At 40.9% G+C, this 20,790-nt stretch overlaps 1 long non-coding RNA gene across 1 annotated transcript; it reads left to right on the top strand.

Annotated features, from left to right (window-relative positions):
- The first annotated feature begins 15,586 nt into the window (after positions 1-15,586).
- Positions 15,587-17,246, top strand: LOC115568481 (uncharacterized). Its single transcript, XR_003981405.1, has 3 exons — positions 15,587-16,509; positions 16,609-16,759; positions 16,908-17,246. It is a non-coding gene; the product is annotated as an uncharacterized LOC115568481 (long non-coding RNA).
- The last annotated feature ends 3,544 nt before the right edge of the window (positions 17,247-20,790 follow it).

Here is a 20,790-nt window from a genome sequence, read left to right as displayed (position 1 = left end):
ATCAGCAGAGACTGGGGAGGGACCTCAACACCAACAGCACTGTGGAAGGCGATTCAAAATGTCACAGGCTACAAATGCAGGAGCAGGCACCATGTGTGAGGCCACATTGCCAGATTAGCTTGATACATTTCATGCTCACCTCGATCTCCGCAACAAAAACTTAGCTGTGGATAGGGACAGGGGCACATTTGTCATGCTGCAACTCTTCAAATTACTACACCCACTAGAGGTTGCCACCCAACGACAAACATAAATAAATTACTTTCATTTTCAACCCATATGGTTAATTATTTTTCTGATGAGGACAGTTCTTGCCTTGGAGTACATGTGTTTATGTTTATAGTCCACATAACAGTATGTTCTACTTCGACATCAACCCTGTGTTGTATAACAAATCCCCTTGAACCTAGTCTGAACACAATTTCTTTTTAACCGTATTTATATTTCCTGTTGATGTTGTGGGCTGCAGGGCCCATTGGAAGCTGTCCAGCTTAGGAGAAAGAATTGGCACTTTCTGTTTTCCAAACCCCAGCCTCCATGTCTATCTGTCTCTCCTTCTCTCTGTCAATGCATCTCTCGGGAAATCGAGGCCCTTTGCTGACACACCTCTCACAAACACATCCACTTTCTCTCTCTTTCACTCTTGTATCACTCTTGTTCCTTCCCTTCCTCCATCCATCTCCCTGCCTATCTTCCCTCCATCTCAGGGGTATTTGAGGCCAGAGCAGCTGCTGTCGCATCAGGAGTCATCCATTGTGACAGAATGGCGAGCATCACACAGACATAGGCCTGCTGGACCGGCCCATAGACAGACAGACACAACACACAAATATATATAGACATATAGGAAAACAAACATGTTGATTATGCCTTTTCTATACTGTCAGTGGCCTATCCTCAAGCCCAGTCTGCTTCATAATAAATAATATTTGCAAATCTCTGTTAAAGTGTCTCTCTTTTTCTTATTTTCCCTTTGGCTTTGTTCCTTAAGTGTCTTCATGGAAAAATCTCCTTATTTTTCTCATTAGTATTCGTGGTCTTATTCAATTTCATTTATTCACTTTCTTTCCCAGATTGGCAGAAGAAGAATGATGGGTATTTCATGTCTGGCAGTTAAGTAGTGTTAAGTAGTGCTCAGGGCTAGGAATCAGGATGTTAGCCTAGCTTAGTTTAAAGATAGATAGATAGATAGATAGATAGATAGAAAGATAGATAGATAGATAGATAGATACTTTATTTATCCCAAGGGAAATTCAAGTGTCCAGTAGCATACGAAATACAAAACATATATTAGACATACATTAAACATACATAAACTAAAATTAAAAACCCTAACCTTAAGAATAGAAATAAAAATAGAATAAAAGATAAAATATAAAGTATTATATACATATATATAATATATAAAATGAACAGTAGCTGCAGTAAACAGTGCAAAATGGTAGACAGCGCAAATGAAAGAGAAACAGTGCAAATGGATGTGCAAATAGAGGTGGAAATTGTCCATTGTCTATTATCAATTGTCCTCCCTGCCTTTACTGAGAGCTGTTGTACAGTCTGATGGCGAGGGGGACGAAAGAGTTTTTGAGTCTGTTGGTGGAGCTGGACTGGGACAGCAGTCTGCCACTGAACACACTCCTCTGCCTGGTGAAGGTGTTGTGCAAAGGGTGGTGGGTGTTGTCCAGTATGGACAGCAGCTTGTCCAGGGTCCGTCTTTCTGCCACTGTCACCAGAGAGTCCAGCTCTGTGCCCACAACTGAGCCAGCTGTCCTCACCAGTCTGTCCAGTCAGCTGGTGTCGCTCTTCTTGCTAAAGACTGAAAACAATGGGTTAAAAGCCAGCTTAGTTCTTTCCAAAGTCTGAAAATACACATTACTGATGATCAATTTTACAGCTTCTGTGCAAGAACTTTAGTGGTGCAATGTAACTCAGTACAGTAACTCAAGTGCTGTACTCAAGCACACACACACACACACATACATATATATATATATATATATATATATATATAATATATATATATATATATATATATATACATATATATATATATATTTAGTGTACATTTCTCAATCCTCTTCCAGGCCAGTGAAAACCACACAGTGCTTATTGTAGTGTACCGTGGTTAAGTACTTTGTCTCAGCGGTATCTTATGGTATCATTTGTTCTACATAGCACTTGTTTTGTGTGTTTTCAATCAATCAATCAATCAATCAATCAATCAATCAATCGGTCAATCAGTCTATTTTTTGTATAGAGCCAATTTTACAACAAAGGTGATCTCATTACACTTTCCAAATTGAGCAGGTCCAGACCATACTCACGCATTTCCCCCATGAGCAAGCATTTGGAAACAGTTGCAAGAAAAAAATGCATTTTAACGGGCAGAAACTTTGAGCAGAAGCAGACACAATGGCCGGTTGTCTGTCTTTTATGTTTTCATGCTGCTTTCATGGTGAGCCAAACAGATTTTCATAATGGTAAACCAAAAAGTTGTGTTTTGTATTGTTTTCTATCCTAAATGACCATGGAGATTATGTCAATCAGTCATATTCTACATTCTAGACTGAATGTAGTCACTTTTATCCAAAGTACCATCTTTTTCTAAAAGTAACCTGGTAATACTTTTTTTTGCCAAAACCTAACCAACCGTTTCACAACTTTAAGCGTCAAGAAGTCTTAATATATATAGATTTTTTTTTTTTATTTAAGCTGCTTCTGAACAAGCTTTATTTTGAAAGTCTAACCACAGATTGTATATTATGCGTTACTGAAAAACTGACACTAGAGAGATAGGTAGAGCATAACAGTTTGAAGCTTAAAGGAGAACTTTGGTCGATTTAAACATGCAGCTTCATTGCTCAAGCTACCCTTGACTAGCCAGTACCGAAAACGCAAACACTTTTGGTCCACCTCTTACAGAGCTCCTTGAACGGAGAGTTAGCAGTGACAGCTAACAGCATGGGGTCAGAACTTTACACTGTGTTTTAAGTGTCTTTACATGCTCCAAATCTCACCCCAAAAGGTATGCAACATCAGCAGACACCTAAGAACACAGCACTGTAGCGTTTCTGACTCACAATGAATAAAAAGGTGGCTAAAACAGTGTGTTTGTGCAAGCAGCTACATACCGTTTGTTGACATCCATGTCACAGACCAAACTAGTCGATCCGTCGATCGGCGCTTACTCCCTCGCTGGCAGTGATGGAAACTTGAATTTTGCAGACAGAAACGTATTCCAGCATTTTCGTTTTTCTGTTCATAACGTACATGTTCATGTTACAGCCTGCCATGATCCATGAGCCTTACAATAGCCTGTTATGAGTCTATTCACTCTGCACCGAGAGCTAGCTTGTCTGCTCATGCTAATGGTTCTACAGAGAGCAGAGCAGAGAGTCCGTGATGATCGAAGCAGCACTAGTTACTGAAAATGGTACGAGTTTGTGCAATGCCCAATTGTGGCAGTAGAATGAAGAAATATAAGAATATAAGCTTCCACCGTTTGCCTCTCTACGACTCCGAAACATCACCGTTGTGGCTGGTCGTCCTTCAAATAGACGTGCAAACTCCTTTTGAACTCTGTGCGGATGACACACTGTGCGCTATCCTGGGACACAGTGGGCTGTATGATGTCCCACTCCTTACAGCATAGGCTTTCCTCTTCTGTATCCATTTGGACACAACATCCACAAGAGCACCACCAGGTCGCCGATGTCCTTGGCCGTGAAGCCGCCCCTGCCTGTTCCGCTCTTTGCGCCTTTCTCTCCGCTCTCTCGTTCTCTGGTGCAAGTAACTCCTCATCTGTATACTCCGGTACGAACAAATATGGACTACCGTCAGATTCAAAAGGTTCGTCGTCGATGTCTTCCACTTCGACATCAGACAAGCTCTCCACCGTGACTATTTCGGAAACAGCTACGATCATCACGGACTCTCTGCTCTGCTCTCTGCAAGAACCATTAGCATGAGCAAACAAGCTAGCTCTCGGTGCAGAGCGAATAGACTCATAACAGGCTATTGTAAGGCTCATGGATTATGGCAGGCTGTAACATGAACATGTACGTTATGAACAGAAAAACGAAAATGCTGGAATACGTTTCTGTCTGCAAAATTCAAGTTTCCGTCGCTGCCAGTGAGGGAGTAAGCGCACGCTCGACGGATCGACTATTTTGGTCTACGACATGGATGTCAACAAACAGTATGTAGCTGTTTGCACAAACACACTGTTTTAACCACTTTTTATTCATTGTGAGTCATAATCGCTACAGTGCTGTGTTGTAAGGTGTCTGCTGATGTTGCATACCTTTTGGGGTGAGATTTGGAGCATGTTAAGATGCTTAAAATACAGTGTAAAGTTCTGACCCCATGCTGTTAGCTGTCACTGCTAACTCTCCGTTCAAGGAGCCCTGTTAGGGGTGGACCAAAAGTGTTAGCGTTTTCAGTACTGGCTAGTCAAGGGTAGCTTGAGCGATAAAGCTGCATGTTGAAATCGACCGAAGTTCTCCTTTAAGGTCACTGACCAAGCTGCTCGATTCAACTAGAATATGTATGGTTCAGGAAATGTATGATTAAAAATTTAAATTAAACAATTAATTCAAGCAGATAAACTGAGCAAATTTTGTAGGTTTCATGAGTTACTTTAAATTATGACCTTAACTGTTGGACAAGATGACCTCTTGGTGGTGCTAGGAGACTGTTAAAGTGAGTGGGATTCATCCTCTGGGGACAATGGGTATATTTATCAAATTTCCTGACAGTCCATCCAATAGTTGTCATCATGTTTTATTTTGAGCCAAAGTGTTGACTGACATTTCAGTCCCTAGAGCCACATTGCCTAGACTAAAAATAGAGTGAGAGAGAGAATACTGTACATTTGTGTTCTTTGTTCGTCTAAATGAAAAACCCTGACACCAGCAAAGTTTGTCTTGAAGCAAAACCCTCTCAAATATGGGAGCAGCAAACCATCGCAATGCAATCAAGTGTTCAAATAAGTCGAATACATAGGCAGGTGTGTGTGTATGTGTGTGTGTGTGTGTGTGTGTCATATTACAGACAAAATGGTCAAATGTGTTGGATACTCTCGACCTAGAATCACATCAGTGTAAAAATGTCACAGTCACTATGACAGCCTGTTTTTTTTTTTTTTATTTCTTTTTTTTTTTATCTCTGATCTCAAGGGAAATGGCTGCTGTGACCAATTAAAAAACAAGAAAAATCTTCAGTGAACAGAAACAAATAACTGACGAGGAAAGGAAAATTCTAAGTGGAATGCCTTTATCAGGTGAGTGGTTTTTGTGTTTCCGTCTTGATTTTCAGTTAGTTCATTTCCTGTGCACAGATTTCCCAGCAGTGATCATACCCACGCCAGAACGTAATTTGGACGCACTGAGTCATTCTACAGCAGCTCAATTAGCAGGGACAGGATGGTCTGTCATGATTCTGTTTGTGATTCTGTGATTTCCTGTTTTACTTTTAAGTTTTACCCCCATGTGTCGTGTTTTACTTCCCCCCCCCCCTTTGTGTAAATGTGTTCACCTGTGTTTTGTACGTCAATCAGCCCTTGTGTGTGTATAGTCTGCGTGCTCCATCATGTCCCTGTCAGTTTGTCTGGTGTCATTCCCCTGAGCCTCCTCCTGTGTTACCCCATAGTTTGTTTTCTGCTTTATTCCTCCTCTCTTTGTTGTACTGCACTCTTCTTAGATGGTACTTTGTTTTGGCTTTTGTTTGCTCTATTGTATTACATGTATTTACTCTTCTTGGTTTTTGAATTTTAATTTTTAGGATTTTCAGCCTGTCATTAAAAGCTTGTGTTCTTCTACTTACATTCTCACCTATTTTTTGCCAAAACATGACATAATCGTCTCTGTTGCAGACCACATTTGTGTGTTAGGGTGATGAAATGATGAATAAATGTTTAAATGTGTGGAAAAACCTGTGGACGATGGAATAGCGAAAGCATGTCTTTCTCAGGCTTTGTACTGCTGCTTTTGATCTCGAGCGCTGTGCACCTTGGTCAGACAGCCACCAGCAAGATTACAAGCTTCCTCTTTCTCATCAGCCTCCTCCATCTCTGTTTTTCACAGCATTAAGTCGCCACAAACTCGTATGTCTTCTCACTTTTCAAGAAGGAGCAATTTTGTCTTTCAGAATAACACAATGATGTGAATAGGTGGGACCTTTACACTCCTTAGGGTACATGTCCGCATAGCGTTTTTTTAATCTGATTTCCAGCTTTTTAAAGAATAGTCTCTAATGAGGAGAAAGCATCTGACCTGGTAAATGCTAATATATTTCAAACCCCACACCACCAGTTTAAAACATGATTTGTCTTATAACTTTTATGATAATAATAATAATAATAATAATAATAATAAAACATATACAATATTTATAGTATTTGATGTGATTAAATGAAAACCTTTATTTTGCCTTAAATAAACTTTTACACATTTAAAAACAAATTATTCTTATCATTTTATGATTCATGTCTCTGCTGTTCTTCAATTCCAGTATTTAGTGATTGAACATATTGCTTATGCCTACCAACATTGTTTGTGTCATCATCTTCTTTAATAATTCAGTGTGTTCGGTGAGTTTACTATTTGTCGAGCTGTTTTCGAATGAAACCTTTTTAGTGTCCCCGTCATCATTGTGCAAGATTACTGTTAATGGCTCACACTTCAAATGGCTGGTTGATATGAAAGGAGGATGAATTGGAGGACTATCAGTGATGGTAACAGTTCCCATTAAGCTCATTTCTCCCATTCTTGACAGATAACCAGTCACTGCCAATCTGATATTATTTGAAACAGAGAGAGGATGCTCCTGCCATTACTGTCAGAATGGTTCACATTAGACCGCTTTCTATATTTGATCAAACAGTTTCACTCTCAAGCCCAGTCCACACCTACTGCTGCTCATTTCTTTCCTGCCTGTGGTTTTCATCAGTGTCTGCAATGGTTTAATGAAACAAGACTCATCTCTGTCTCACACTGTTTTCTGTTTTTGTACTCCAAGCTATGAGCAGGGTCTGCATTTCAAACACTTTAGTCCAGAGTAAAAGATATCCTATTATGCTGTGAAGTTTAGTTTGGATAGTTGATATATTTATGTTGATGTTTCTTATACTCAATGAGTCTTTGTACAGTTTTTGTGTGTTCACATATTCATATACTGTATCTTATTCATCTGTGCCACAGAGCTCCATTGTCTTACAGTGTGAATCCAGAAGTCAACAGTGAGTTATTTTTCCCTTACTTCTACAGTGGAAGTAACATAATGTACATAATGTACTACTGGCCCTGAGTTTCTCTCTCCTCCCTCTTGAACCAGACACCCTATTTTCTTTCCTCATTGACTTCGTCCATTCTACCCCTCTAGGGTCACATTGTAGGGAAAACAATCACAAAAAAAAAGAAGAATTATTTCAACCACCCACACATTATCCTGTGGTAAGTGGGTATACACCATGACGACTGAAAAATATGTTTTTACACAGCTTTAGTATACTTAACTTAGTTCACAGAAGAGCTCTCTTCCTGGAATTAACCAGCCGGATTACATACAGCGCCACTCTGCTATTGCTGGGCACATTGCCGTCAAATGGAGTATAAATTTAATCCTGTCATCACGATTTTCCTGCCATCATCAGGATTCAAGGACTCTGCTGCCACCTAGCATCTACAGTTATCAAGTGCAGCCCCTCCCCTTTCCTGCCACGGCATCACCACAGTAATACAGCTATATGAATCACAATAACGAACAATAAAAATTCATTTTCGACATGTGTTTGTGTTTTTTCGGATATGGACAGGCTTGTCATTTTATAGGCTATATTGTACCAAACCCAAGGATCTCACTGTGAAGACAAGTATACCGCACAGTCATCAAGTCGAGTGCAACAGCTTGATCTGGGATGTTGTGTTGGAGACTGGTATCTGTAGAGGTGTGGGCACAACAGTTTTTTGGATTTCACATTATCACGACTCTTAGGATCAGTGTGGTCAAAAGGCACCATGTCCATGATGGTTCCAAGACCCACTGCTCAATCCAAAACATCCACTTTCTCCTCCAATTGTATCATAAATTCTGATATTGGATTATCAAAATATCAGGTTAAAATTAAAGGGACCTAACGACCATGGTTGGTGTTTTCACAGTGTGTGAAAGAGGGCTCTGTGTGGGCAATCAACAGCCTCACAGTCGAGCTCATCATTTCTATTGTCTCAAATGACATCAGTGCACTAAAACAGAAGACTTCACTTATCGGAGAGCTTATACCCAGTACCGATATACAGTATCGGTCATACACCAATATCAGCTAATAATATTGGTAGATCGATTTCTTGGTCAGGCTCTAGTAAAGCTGTTTCCTTTGCTCGCAGTCTTTGCATTAATCTAGGCTAACCATATCCTGATTCCAGCTCTATACTGAATACACAACCATCGATTGATATCCTTCCTATTCATCTCCCTGTTTTAAAGAAAGCAAAGTGCCATATTACCCATAACGTATAACTATTCCTGGTGAAAGACTAATATGTTCTTGTTGCATTAAATGCAACACAATAGACAGTTTTTCAGATGGGTTGAAAACACATACAGGGATGTGAAAAAAGGACTTACTATTTGGTAGAAAAGGGCAGGGAGCTGCGAATAGTGGTGTTCCTCAAAAACGCGTAAAGTTGGATTCACTTTTCCTGGACTGCTACAGGTTAAAATAAAATGGACCTAATGACCATGGTTGGTGTTTTCACAGTGTGTGAAAGAGGGCTCTGTGTGGGCAATCAACAACCTCACAGTCGAGCTCATCAGCATAACATTTACAGCAGAACATTTACAGCTCTCACCTACTCTCCCAACAATGAGAACTCTGTCTTTGTGTGCGTGTGTGTGTGTGTGTGTGTGTGTGTGTGTGTGTGTGTTTGCTTTTCCATGTGTGCAAACAAAGAAAGAAAAAGGCAGAAAATTCAACCAAGCAAACAGAAGTGAGAGTGACGGACCGAGCAAGGGAAGCATAAACAAGCCACAGACAACGCAGTGGAGTTGAGAGAGTCTGATAGATAAATAGTGAAATAGTGAGCAGAAACTGTTAGAAAAGCTGAGGATTGGGATAGGCATGACAGCCATCTGAGACACAATCGATTGACAGATAAAATGAAAGTGGCCTGTCTCTGTCCCTGTTCCTCATCCAGCACTGTCTACCTGCTTTTGACAGCCTGATGGAAAAAGACAACAGCAGAGTGACAGGGGATGAATAACTCGGATTGTTGAGGAAGGCAGACACAGAGGGAGTGTTTGTTTGGGAGCTGAATAATCTAAAGTGTGTGTGTTCTCATTAGCAGGTGAATAGGGGATGGCAGAGGTGACAGGTGTGAGAAGAGGATACCAGGCTATCCACGCTGACAGACAATAGCAAACACACACACGCGCACACACACACACACACACACACACACACGCGCATCAGGTTTCTGTCCAGGCCAATTTGTAATGGCAAATGCTGTCATGCACTGACCAGGTATCTGTAGGGGAGTGGACAGGGTTGGCAAAGTGTTTGAGAAATATGTCATTTGTCTGATGACTCCAGCCAGATCTGGGTCAACTACACAGTGGAGAGACGGACCAGGCTGGAAGGATTTCCAATCAGCCGCCACAGAGCTGTGAAGGGCATTTTGTGCTGGAAACGACACAAATTGCAAAACTACATCCAAGTTGCAAGAAACTTGACTTTTGTTCACAGGGTGGTTATGAGCCAAATTACCTGCAATTCATGTAAATGGGTCATATTTTCCCAAAGGAACAATGGCATTTGTCAAATTTTGCCTCATACTTCATTATTTTAAGCTTTTTTGGGTCACTGACACTTTTTGTCAATAAAACCTGAATATATGAGATCTGTGCATTAAAAGATTGAGTCTGCGAATGAGACTAAACGTGAGGTGGATATATTTAAAACAGTACTTTGTCCATTAAAATGTCATGAGTCAGAGTCATGTATAAAGATTACCATCTGCAATAGTTGGTTGTTTAATGTTGTGTTCATCATCGGGAGTGTAGGAGTTTGACAGCCAGATTACTTTACTGTACTTAAGCTGTAAGCAAGTGGCAACAGCATGCAGCAAAGATATGTGGGACTGTGTGTTTGAGTTCAGGTTAACCTCTCACCAAACTCAGCACTCACCAAAGACTTCATCCATGTCAGACTCAGATCAGATTTAATGGCTTGTAAAATTGTAAATGGTCTCACCCTGTCAAATCTGTCTGATATGTCCTATCCTGTGCTCTCCACTCTCTGAATACATGGCTCATGACAGTCCCCTGAGGTGAAAAATGTGTCAGCAGGCTGCAGGGCTTTTAACTACCGTACCTGCTTTTCTCTGGACAATCTCCCTGCTGACCAGATCAGACAGTTTGACTCTGTTGAGACTTTTCAATCTAAAATCACATCTTTTCACCTTCACTTTCAATTAGTGCTTATTTTTCAATACCTCTGGCTTTGTACCTGTCACCATCACGCTTCATTCTCAGTCTCCATCAATCTATGTAGCCAACACATGAGAGAGTAATCAACAGCTGTAAACTTTATCATAATTTCTGATAACTCCCTTACCGCTCTCTTCATAATTTTTCTCTTCCTCTCTTTTCACCTGGGCTTCTCTTTACTGTACCAGCGGCTGTCTCTCCCTGTCTCTCTCTGTCCTGGCAGTCTCCAGAATGAAAGTTGGTATTGTAGGTTTCTGCCAACCGTGGAAATGTTGAAACGTATTGTTTCTTCACGTTAACTTTTAAGGCTTGAAAATGTCTTGATGGTTGCTTAAAGTTAAACCAGTGACAGGGGTCTCTTTCTTGGCACTAGGACTCCTGGTGAGCAGGTGGTGCCCTGCAGAGTAGCCTCCGCCACCAGCGTGTTAATGTGTATGAATGGGTGAATGCTGACTTGGGTTGTAAAGCACTTTGGGTGGTTGGTAAGACTAGAGATGCAATATAAAAATGTAGTCCATTTATCATTTACCTTGAGCAAAATGTGATTTGTGATATTGGGCTCTATTAAAGGGATATTCCGGTGTAAGTTTAATCCATGATCTAACACATCGTGAAACTGTGTTAGACTCCCTCTCGAGAGATCAAGTTAGCAGACCGCTAATTTACGGAGTTTTATCAACCTCAGAAACGACCGCACGACAACAATACACTGCAGTAAATGGATCCAAATATAAACCGCCACCAAAAAGCCACAAATAATGCTCAGAACAGCACCAAACTTCAGCAACAGTACAAATTGGGTCTCAGCACATAGTCCGGGCCATCTAACCTCCGCTAGCTTAGCTGGATTTCTACTGAAAAGCTGACAAAATTTACCTCTCTTCGGCAGCAGCTTCCTGTTGACGGGAAGTCCCGACGAGTTGATTACCGAGTGCAGTAGAGTTCCGCAGCTGATGGATGAAAATGTATGATTATGACTCCATGGAAAAGCAATCAAAGTTCATATGTGTCTTACCTGCCAGTTTATAACAGTTATTATCGAGAGCGGACAGGGAAAAGAGCAGAATTGAGCATTTCTAACAGCACTCGGTAATCGTTGCGTCGGGACTTCCCCGACCCGGAAGCCGATGGAGGAGAGTTGAAATCTGTTTTTAGCTTCACAATAGAAATCCAGCTAAGCTAGCGAGAGTTAGATACCCTGGACTATGTGCTGAGACCCTGTTTGTACTGTTGCTGAAGTTTGGTTCTGTTCTGAGCATTATTTGTGGCTTTTTGGTGGCGGTCTATATTTGGATCCATTTACTGCAGTGTATTGTTGTCGTGCGGTCGTTTCTGAGGTTGATAAAACTCCGTAAATTAGCGGTCTGCTAACTTTATCTCTCGAGAGGGAGTCCAACACAGTTTCATGGTGTGTTAGACCATGGATTAAACTTACACCGGAATATCCCTTTAAGTGACTTGATTTGACTCTGGGCTCCTATAGGTCATAAGAAACCACATCTTTTGTGTAACTTAGACTTTGAAAATATGTCATTAGCTTTGTCATGATTCCTGATTTTGTGTTGTGTTTTATGTTTGGATTTTCATACCCCATGTGCCTTTAAGTTCTCCCTGTACATTTTTTCTGTAGTCTTCCCTCTGTCTCCCTCTGTCAGTCTTGTTCCCTCCTGGTTTTCTCCTCTGTGCTCCTCCCCCTCGTTACCTCACCTGGCCTCCTCCCTCCTCTCTCTCCTCACCTGTTCCTCGTCTGTTCTTCAGTGTCTGTGTATTTAGTCTCTGTGTTCCCTTCACTCCTTGTCCGGTCATTGTATTCTGTTTGCCTCTGTCTGTGTCCATGCTCCTGTTCATGCGCCTGCTCCTGCGCCTGCTCCTGCCTGTTCCCTGTTCCCCATGGTATGTGTTTTTGGACTTGAGTTTTGCATTTTGCCTTTTGATTTGAACTTTGCTTTTGATTTGGACTTTGTACTTTTGGTTTGCACTTTGTTTAGGTATCTTGGTTGCTACTTTGCTTTTGTCCCTTTTATCTAGTTTTGGTCTAGCTCCCTTTTGTTGTTCTTGTTCAGCCTTAAATTACTTCAGGATGCATTTCTACACAGACCACGAACAGTGGATTTTTACCACCCTTTTTTTCTTATGAATCATCCATTATAGATTATTTCAAAGTTGCTGGTTTGGCTTTTTGGCCGGTGGAATATCAAAGCGTGATCCTTGCTAACCCTGCTGCCCTCATCTGGGCTGTGATCAGGCTCAACCCTGCTTTACTTTTTACAACAGATCCTCATTCCTCACTGACTGAAAATGACAGTCCTGTGCTTGTGTAACCCGACTACCCATCCCGACCTCCTCCCTTATCAGCCTTTTCGCTCTTAATACTACCTCTCCTCAATTCAAACTCCTGATGCCAACACCTCTGTCCAGGACAAAGTATCAAACCTGGGGTGTCAGAGCCGTTCCATAGCCATCCCTTCCCCGTGAAACTCCTTCCTCAAACACATCTGTGACTGCTCACATATTACTCTTTATTTAAGCAGCCCCTTTAAAACTGCTTTTCTGTTCTACACATTCGCTGAGACACATTTGTCGAACCATTCCAGCCTTTTTTCAAAACTGTAAACAAAAAACTGACTATTAAGACAACAATCAAAAAACCTGGCTCTTCTGGCAAAATCAAACAGTTGCATTAAAACAGACGTATCTGTACAAAAAGGCAAACAGTGCTTTCAAATCACACACAGCCATCAGCACATGTATACATGAGCAGCAATTTTTTTTAAAAAGAACAGAGCATGCAGCTGTAGAAAAACATGTTTTCTAATGTAATTAAACAAATGTATGTTCTCAACTTTGTACGGAACACATTCTGTACAGGATAATACAGAAATACAGACAGGGTATTATTCTGCCTCAGCACCACTTCTTTGTGTTGGCCAGAAGGCTTTGTCTTGGCAACATGGGAAAGCCCCTCTAGTGGTTTGGATTCAGCCTTCACTATTCTCCACACCTATGTCACTGCAGGCCAACACACTGCCTGTAGGGGACTTTTTTTTGGTAAAGGGGTTTCGATCATAATCCTTCCACTGTCATGCAGAGAAAAAAAATGATTTTAATGGGCTGAGGAAAAGAGAGTATGCTGGAAGACAAACATTTGTGAATCACTGGCTGTTTATTTAGCAGGTCAAAACCATGACATGGACAGCATACCTGTCTCAACTAGAAGAAAATCTGTCTCTTACAGTTTGCCCAGTTGTTTGATTCTGTGGATTTCAAAATGGATTTTGAACTGGACTCACTTCCCCAGAATTCTCCAGTCTTCACACCTAGGTGAAGATACTGCCAAGAAACACAGTTTTGAGCTACAATTGGTCAGGGTGACAGACTGACCAGGTAGTCAAAACTCCAGCTCTTTCCATTGCTCTTCTCATCTTTCCACCTATTCTCCCACTGGGTGGCCTTGCCCCCAGCTCTTCTCCTGGATTTTCCTAGGCTAAATATGAGCTGCAGTTCCAGCAGGCCCACATAACTTCTCTCTACAGTAGCAACCCAAGGTCCTGCTAGTACCCCCACTCAGTTTGTTTGTAGTTTTTGATAGGTAATGCCACTTTGGCCTTTTGAACCCTAGCCACTATTTTCTTGCTTCTTCCAGACACACACAGACCCTATTAACTTGTGTTGCAGATCTGGAAAAAGGGACTGATCCAGGATTTTATTTTCTCACTTTCTTTAAAGTGGCAACAAACAACAACAATTTTTAGCCTTTGCCACCAGTGTCTACCATTTTGCAACACAGATGCATCTCAGCACAATATATGGTTTAGCTAGTGAACATGAGTTTTGTAATAAGAGCGAAGGATTTGATAAATGGGTTTAGAACACTGAGTGTGATTTATTTTTTTATTTTTTTATTTTTTCAGCAACTGTGAAAAACTGCCTGGCTGAAATGAAATAAAAAAAAAACCAAAAGGAAAAAAAAAAAAGAAATCTAAAATTCAGTGATACAAATTGCACAGAATGAGTTTATGAGTGTTTTATTTGTAATAAATGAAAATCAGAATCATCTTTATTGGCCAAGCATGTGCAAACATACAAATAAATTGACCTTGACTGTTTCTAGTTTCTGAAGTTACTGTGAAAATGCAAAACACCGGCATTGTCCTTCAAGCAGGATCTATTTTCCCAGTGAATAACCATCTTGCAGAGCTCAGGTGTCCTCTCTGGCTCTCCTTGGTTAGCTCCAGGGCATCCTGTTCCAGTCCCGTGATTTGATTCCCCTTCTCTTCCGCCTGGCATCAAATTGTATTACTACTGGCCCAGTGTGCACAGCCGCACCAGGATATCAATACTGATTGCCGGCCATAATTACGATGTAATGTTTGAAAGAAACAGCATCTGAATGAGACATTATCAATATTTATGCCATTGCTGATTTCATAAGCTCCTTATATTAAGGTCACAGGGACACATTATGCAGAGTTATGGACTGTGATAAAACAATAAGTGAAGCTCAAAGTACTGGCCTTACAGTTGTCCTTCTTTTTGCTGCCAATAATAAATGAGAAAAACATTTAACCCACATGAATATATGGTCTGCTATTTAGAATACACAGAGAGGTGAGAGAAAGACCTGGAAATGGACCATGCAACGTAGCCTGTTTTGCTCAGCATAGCTGTTGACAGTGATTAAAAAAGAGGACAAAATTATCTGTGGAGGACACAAATTTGTCCCTTTTTTCACAATTGTTTACATGCTCAAATTGGAACTTGAAATGCAGTCGCTGAGAGCTGAAACTCATGTTCCAAATCCCTGAACAAATCTGTAAAAGTGAAAGCACACTTTCTGCTTACACTTTTAATTTCTAAATCACACTTTTCGCAAAAACACTCCAGACGGTTCTCAACAGTACTCAAAATGATTTCTTGTTTTCTTTTGGAAGGGAATGACAATTACAAAGCCAAGCTCTATTTACAAATTGGAAGCACCCCCTACTTACAGGTTGTTCACTTAGAAATCAGTGCATTGGCGTTATAAAAAGGCCACAGATTAGCTATCCTGTTTTCGAAGCTGACTTAACCTATCCAAAAGATGGAGACGTGCATATGTGACAGGTTGAAAAGCTAATACACTTATACATTGTTACAGATTAAAAGGACATAAATTCATGGGCTGTTATAATATTAAAATCTGTGTTGAGGTAAAGAAGATTATTCATAAGAGTTGAAAATGGGTTAAAACGCTATAAGAGTGTTTACTTGATATTGTTTACATTCATTTTGTATTCTTAAATTTAAGCATAAGTACTTTTGATCTGTGATCTATAGAGTGATCTTGATCTAAGACTCTGAGATCGATCGCTTCTGGCTCCACCCACATATCTGGGGGATTCGCGGTATTCTTCCTCATTGCAGTAAACAATGAGCTGAAGAAAAGACGCTCTATCACTGTAGTGATTATTTCTCCCCTTTTTCAGGTATATTGTTACATTTAACAACACAATTGTGTATGTAACCGGTGGTTAATATGTTAAGAGCATTGAGAAAGTGTTATGATGAATGTTTGACTATGTTTAAGCTCTGTTTTGCCGAGAGGAGTAAAACGTGTTTGCTAGCTAGAAACTCTGGTAGCTGTGCCGAGTCGCTGCGCCGCCGCCATTGTGCACCGCACGTTGTTCACGTCTAGCGTTGTCTTCCCTTCATGTTGAATTTGCAGTATGTTATGCACTCTTAAATGAAACTAAAGTGACTGCAAGTTAGTTTGGTGGACTGTAAGAATATTTTGTGCTTCCAAGTGAGATGTCTGTTTCTGAAGTATACTATTAATCTACTGTAATATTGTTATTCAGACAGAATGTACATTATTATGTTGAACATGTTTATATTTTTGTATTTGTGCTTATGTACAAAAGAATTGCAGTAAACAATGAGCTGAAGAAAAGACGCTCTATCACTGTAGTGATTATTTCTCCCCTTTTTCAGGGGTGTAACACATATTACTATAGGAACTGTCCAGCCCAGTCACCAGGATAAAAGGTTAGCAGTTAACCTTTCTGCAAACCATGGAGATGCTCAAATGTGTATGCATCATAGGTAACATAGGTAACCTTATTGCAGAATTGTCTTTGCCAACAGATATTATTGTGAAGGGTTATGCGATTAGGCAGCAAGGTGTCCTACACCAAAAGCCTTGGTCCATACGTCACCCCCCGTCTCAACACATTCCAGAACCTCTACATTGAATCCTGAGTCCAGCCGAGTAGAGGGGAAAACCAGAGCAGTGCAGGTATGTTGCTGCGCGGGCCAGTGCGACTTTCCATTGGGTCACTGTGTTCTGCAACTGATTCACTGACCATCATCAAGTTAAAGTTAACTCCTACCATGTTCTCAATTTCTAAATTAAATTGAAGAGTTGTGTTGACATTTCACAACAGTGTGGTTGGTTTGTGAAATCAACCAACAAGTGGCAGATCCATTGTAGCGGATTATGAGCCAGTTGCCCTGCCAAAATGGTGACCAGACCGGATGGCGGAGGTGGGCTGCCCTGCGACCGCCGACAATGCAGTTGCTGCAAAGGGCGCCTCCAAAGCATCCACAACCCCGGGAGGAGCAGCAGAAGACCAGGAAGATGGCTGTGTTTATCCTTAAAGCTAAATCTGGTAGATTGCTGTAAACAGAGCAGTTTATGAGCCAGACCTACTGTGTAGGTCAATAAAGCCCATGGCCCGTTTTTTTTCTTATTCCCTTCAGAATAAAATCAAAGTACAAACAAATTTCTTCTTCTTTTTGTATCACAGTCATAATCAAATAATGAAATAATGATTTTTGTTTTCCATTTTCTGATTTTGGGATCTATTGAATAATATGTGAATGAATCAAATTAATGAAACGATACACAGACCTTTGGGCTACACAAAGTGTAGACCTTTATATTAACATATTCCCTTTTTTTCCCTTTATAGGAAGAATACTGAAAGGCAACCAATACCGCAGCATGTATGTTTACCAGTGTCTACCTGTGTTTATGGGAATGTTTGTGCACAGATAAAATATGTGTGTTAGCGTGGGAGTGCAATGTTAGGTGTGTATAGAAGCTTAGCTTTCAACTATGAAATGCAATGTTAACACAAATCAAATCGAACACAACACAGAGTCTCAATCAACTAGTTCAGGGTTACACAGTTCAACCTTGAGAAGTGTTCAAAATATTACGAGAGTTTGGATTTTTAACCTTTGGGGCCAATAAGTTAGTGCACAAATAAGGACAGAAATCCCTAGATTCTTCAACACATCAGTATATGATAGATTAGTTTCAGTCACTCACGTGACAACGATACATGCATCGTGTCCCCAAACTGGGAGATGATGCAGCAGCAGGTGAGGTGCAGGTAGTTGTCCCTCTGTGAAGCCGTCCATTGCGCTGAGTCTGTCCTCACAAGACTTTGAAACTATAGGATAATACAGTGCCAATACTGTAAAGGTACTGTAGACTATATCATTCACCTTGACATTAAACTTGATTCTACCGTTCTGCTCACTATACACAGCTATTCTCTCCAACAAACGCTCATCTGCCCAGTCTTGTTTTTACCCACTCCTCAAATTGATCTCTCTTCGGCTTCCAGTCTAGGTCTCCAGAAAGCAGATTGGCTTAGTTTACATCCCTCAAAAAAAATTAAAAAAAAAAAATAAACGAAAGCACATTTGCTGAGTAAACCGGACATTGCAAGAACTTTTCATTTAGCCCTACTTTGAAGGTCCCAGGGAAATTACATCATAACAAGCAAAAGTACCAAAAGTGGGCACTGGCAGACTATTTCTATAGCACAGTTCAATTAGTGAAGCTCATCACAGCCAGACGCACTGACAGATAGAAACAAGCTAATGACCAAGACAATTAATAGCACAAATGAAAGCGTCTACCCTCCTCCTTCACCTCTTGCCACATTCTTTAAATATGAGTGTTTAATTAAGCAGTAATATTAATTAGGACTGTATGATATTAAGATCTGTGGGTGAGGAGAGGGAGCCGATGCGAGAGTGGTTAGAGTAAATGAGTTTAAGATAAATGACATGCAAGGCGACGTCTTTGGCGCTCTGCACTTTGGCACTCTGTTTAATGGTGCCCGGAGCGACGATGTGATGGAGCCGGTGGATGATGATCAGGAGGATCCATGTTCCACTGAGGTAATACAGTATTAATGACTCTGGAGAAGAGCATTAGTGGGTAGAAGTAGGTGGAGAGGATACGAGCAGTTTAACAGGTTCATGAGATTTAGTGGGTATTGCCTGACTCCACATAACAAATCACTCACTTGATATTTTCCCCGCGTTAACCAACTAAAAAGGTTTGTTTGGGGAAAAAAGAGGGTGTTTGAGGGAGGCTGTGAGCTGCCCCCTCAGGTTTACCTAGCTCCACTTTGTCAATATTTGCTTGAGTGTTAAACACTGAGAGATTCTGAGTCTGGGTCAAAGCTTGTTTAATAAATGAAACAAGCAAGCCAAATGCTTTTTAAAGATGGAGCACTGTTTAATTTGCAGCTGAAACACTTTTCATTATTAAATTAAATTCTTCTTGTATAAATATTCTAGCGCATTGAGTGATAAATGAGGTGCACTGTTAGTTGCATAAATGAGTTCCCTGTCTCACCGCTGGACATAATGATTCAGCTAACTCAATATGGAGAGGACTGAATAGCACCATGAACAATCAACCTTGCAGCAAATAGACACATTTCTTTCATTTGATTCCCTTGGCATTCAAATGGTAGATCAGTTTGAGAGGAGCAGATTAAATCAGATGTGTGGATTTCTTGTGAGAAATTCAAGTTTATTTTCTGGATGGATACCTCTACAGCGATTTAAGGAACTTCTCCACTGATTGATTTACTAATGAACATCATTTGCAGGCATCTGATGGTTAGAGTAGGAGAGTAGTTTGGGAGTCAGTTTATTCATGCTAGGGTGTCATCAGTTAGAGTGTTGGTAGGGACAAATCAGCAGGCTGGACTGTGTTTCAAGGTTTTGGCAGGTGTCAGTTTAGACAATAGATGTCTTATCAACTACAGTGGAATGGATCTGACAGGCACTAACAGCTACAAGCTGTCCTGTTCTTCTCTAAAGGGGCCGTCATGACAGCTACAATCATAAAAGTTTACAGCATGTCACACTGCAATGTAAGTTCCGCCACATCGCGTAAGTGACTCACTACGTCACTCACGTAACATGCATATTTTGCTTATGTAACGTAACTGCACAAGAAGTGAAGCGGGACACTGACCAGGCTGCTGTATTTAATGCATGCTGGTACTGGTTCATGTATGAGTGTGTTTTTTTTTTCCCTTTTCCCTAAACTTCGTTCAAAAATTGTGCCATGAAATGTCACACTAGTCAGGTGTATTCTACATTGTACACATTAGTCACAACATTAAAAAAAAAAACATTTCATGTAAGTTCCTGACCCTGACTCATCAGTGCAAAGAAGCCAGACCTCTGGGGGTTAGGGTCTTATGTCTTTTAGCGTCCGGCACCAGGGTGCTGGGATCCTTCCTGCAGGTTTGCAAGCAGGGGCCTCCATGGATTGTACCTGTTCCAGAACGTCCCACGGATCGTACTGGGGTTGGAATTTTGATTGTGGTTTATGGTGATGATCATTGTCCATTTTTTGTCTAATTCACAGTACTCTGCTGGAAAACGGTTGAGTGCCTGCTTGAGATAGAACGAGTTGCTTCCCCAAGCGACATCTCTCACCTTTCTCTGACATTTTATTGACCAAACAACTCATTTATCTGGTGCTTATTTTCTTGATTAAGTGACAATGAATGTAATCGTAAGATGCAGCTCTAAAATTTGGCAGTGAACATCGGTTCAGTGCGGGAAAGGCCTCGTAGTGGTGCACCATTAGTCACAGATGGGGCAGATGACCAGTATCTGAGGACCTACACCATATGTCACCAGGATGCCACTGAAACACAACACATGAGAAATCTGAGGGCTGTCAGAGGAATGAATGGAACGTTCAAGGAACGTGTAAATATACAAAACCAAATAACTCACCTTCTTCAGTTTCATGGGGACTCAAAATGAAGACAGTGAGATGAATTCCTGGATCGTATCTGGATTTGCACCAAAAGCTAAGAGACCCATCTTCCATCCAAGCTTCATTGCAACTGCACAGTCATTTTTGTGTAATCCTGCTGAAAAACCAACCAACAACCAACAGCACTGCTTCCATGGAGCAGCAGTGCTGCTGCAGGACATTAGTGTGTTTGGTTGCGAGCTGAGAGCTACCAGGTTCTACTTGACACACTTGGAGAG

The sequence above is a fragment of the Sparus aurata genome, chromosome 18, assembly GCF_900880675.1.
Source record: "Sparus aurata chromosome 18, fSpaAur1.1, whole genome shotgun sequence".
Lineage (NCBI taxonomy): Eukaryota > Metazoa > Chordata > Actinopteri > Spariformes > Sparidae > Sparus > Sparus aurata.
The sequence above is the reverse complement of the archived record's forward strand: the minus strand, read 5'-3'. Positions and strand labels throughout refer to the sequence as shown.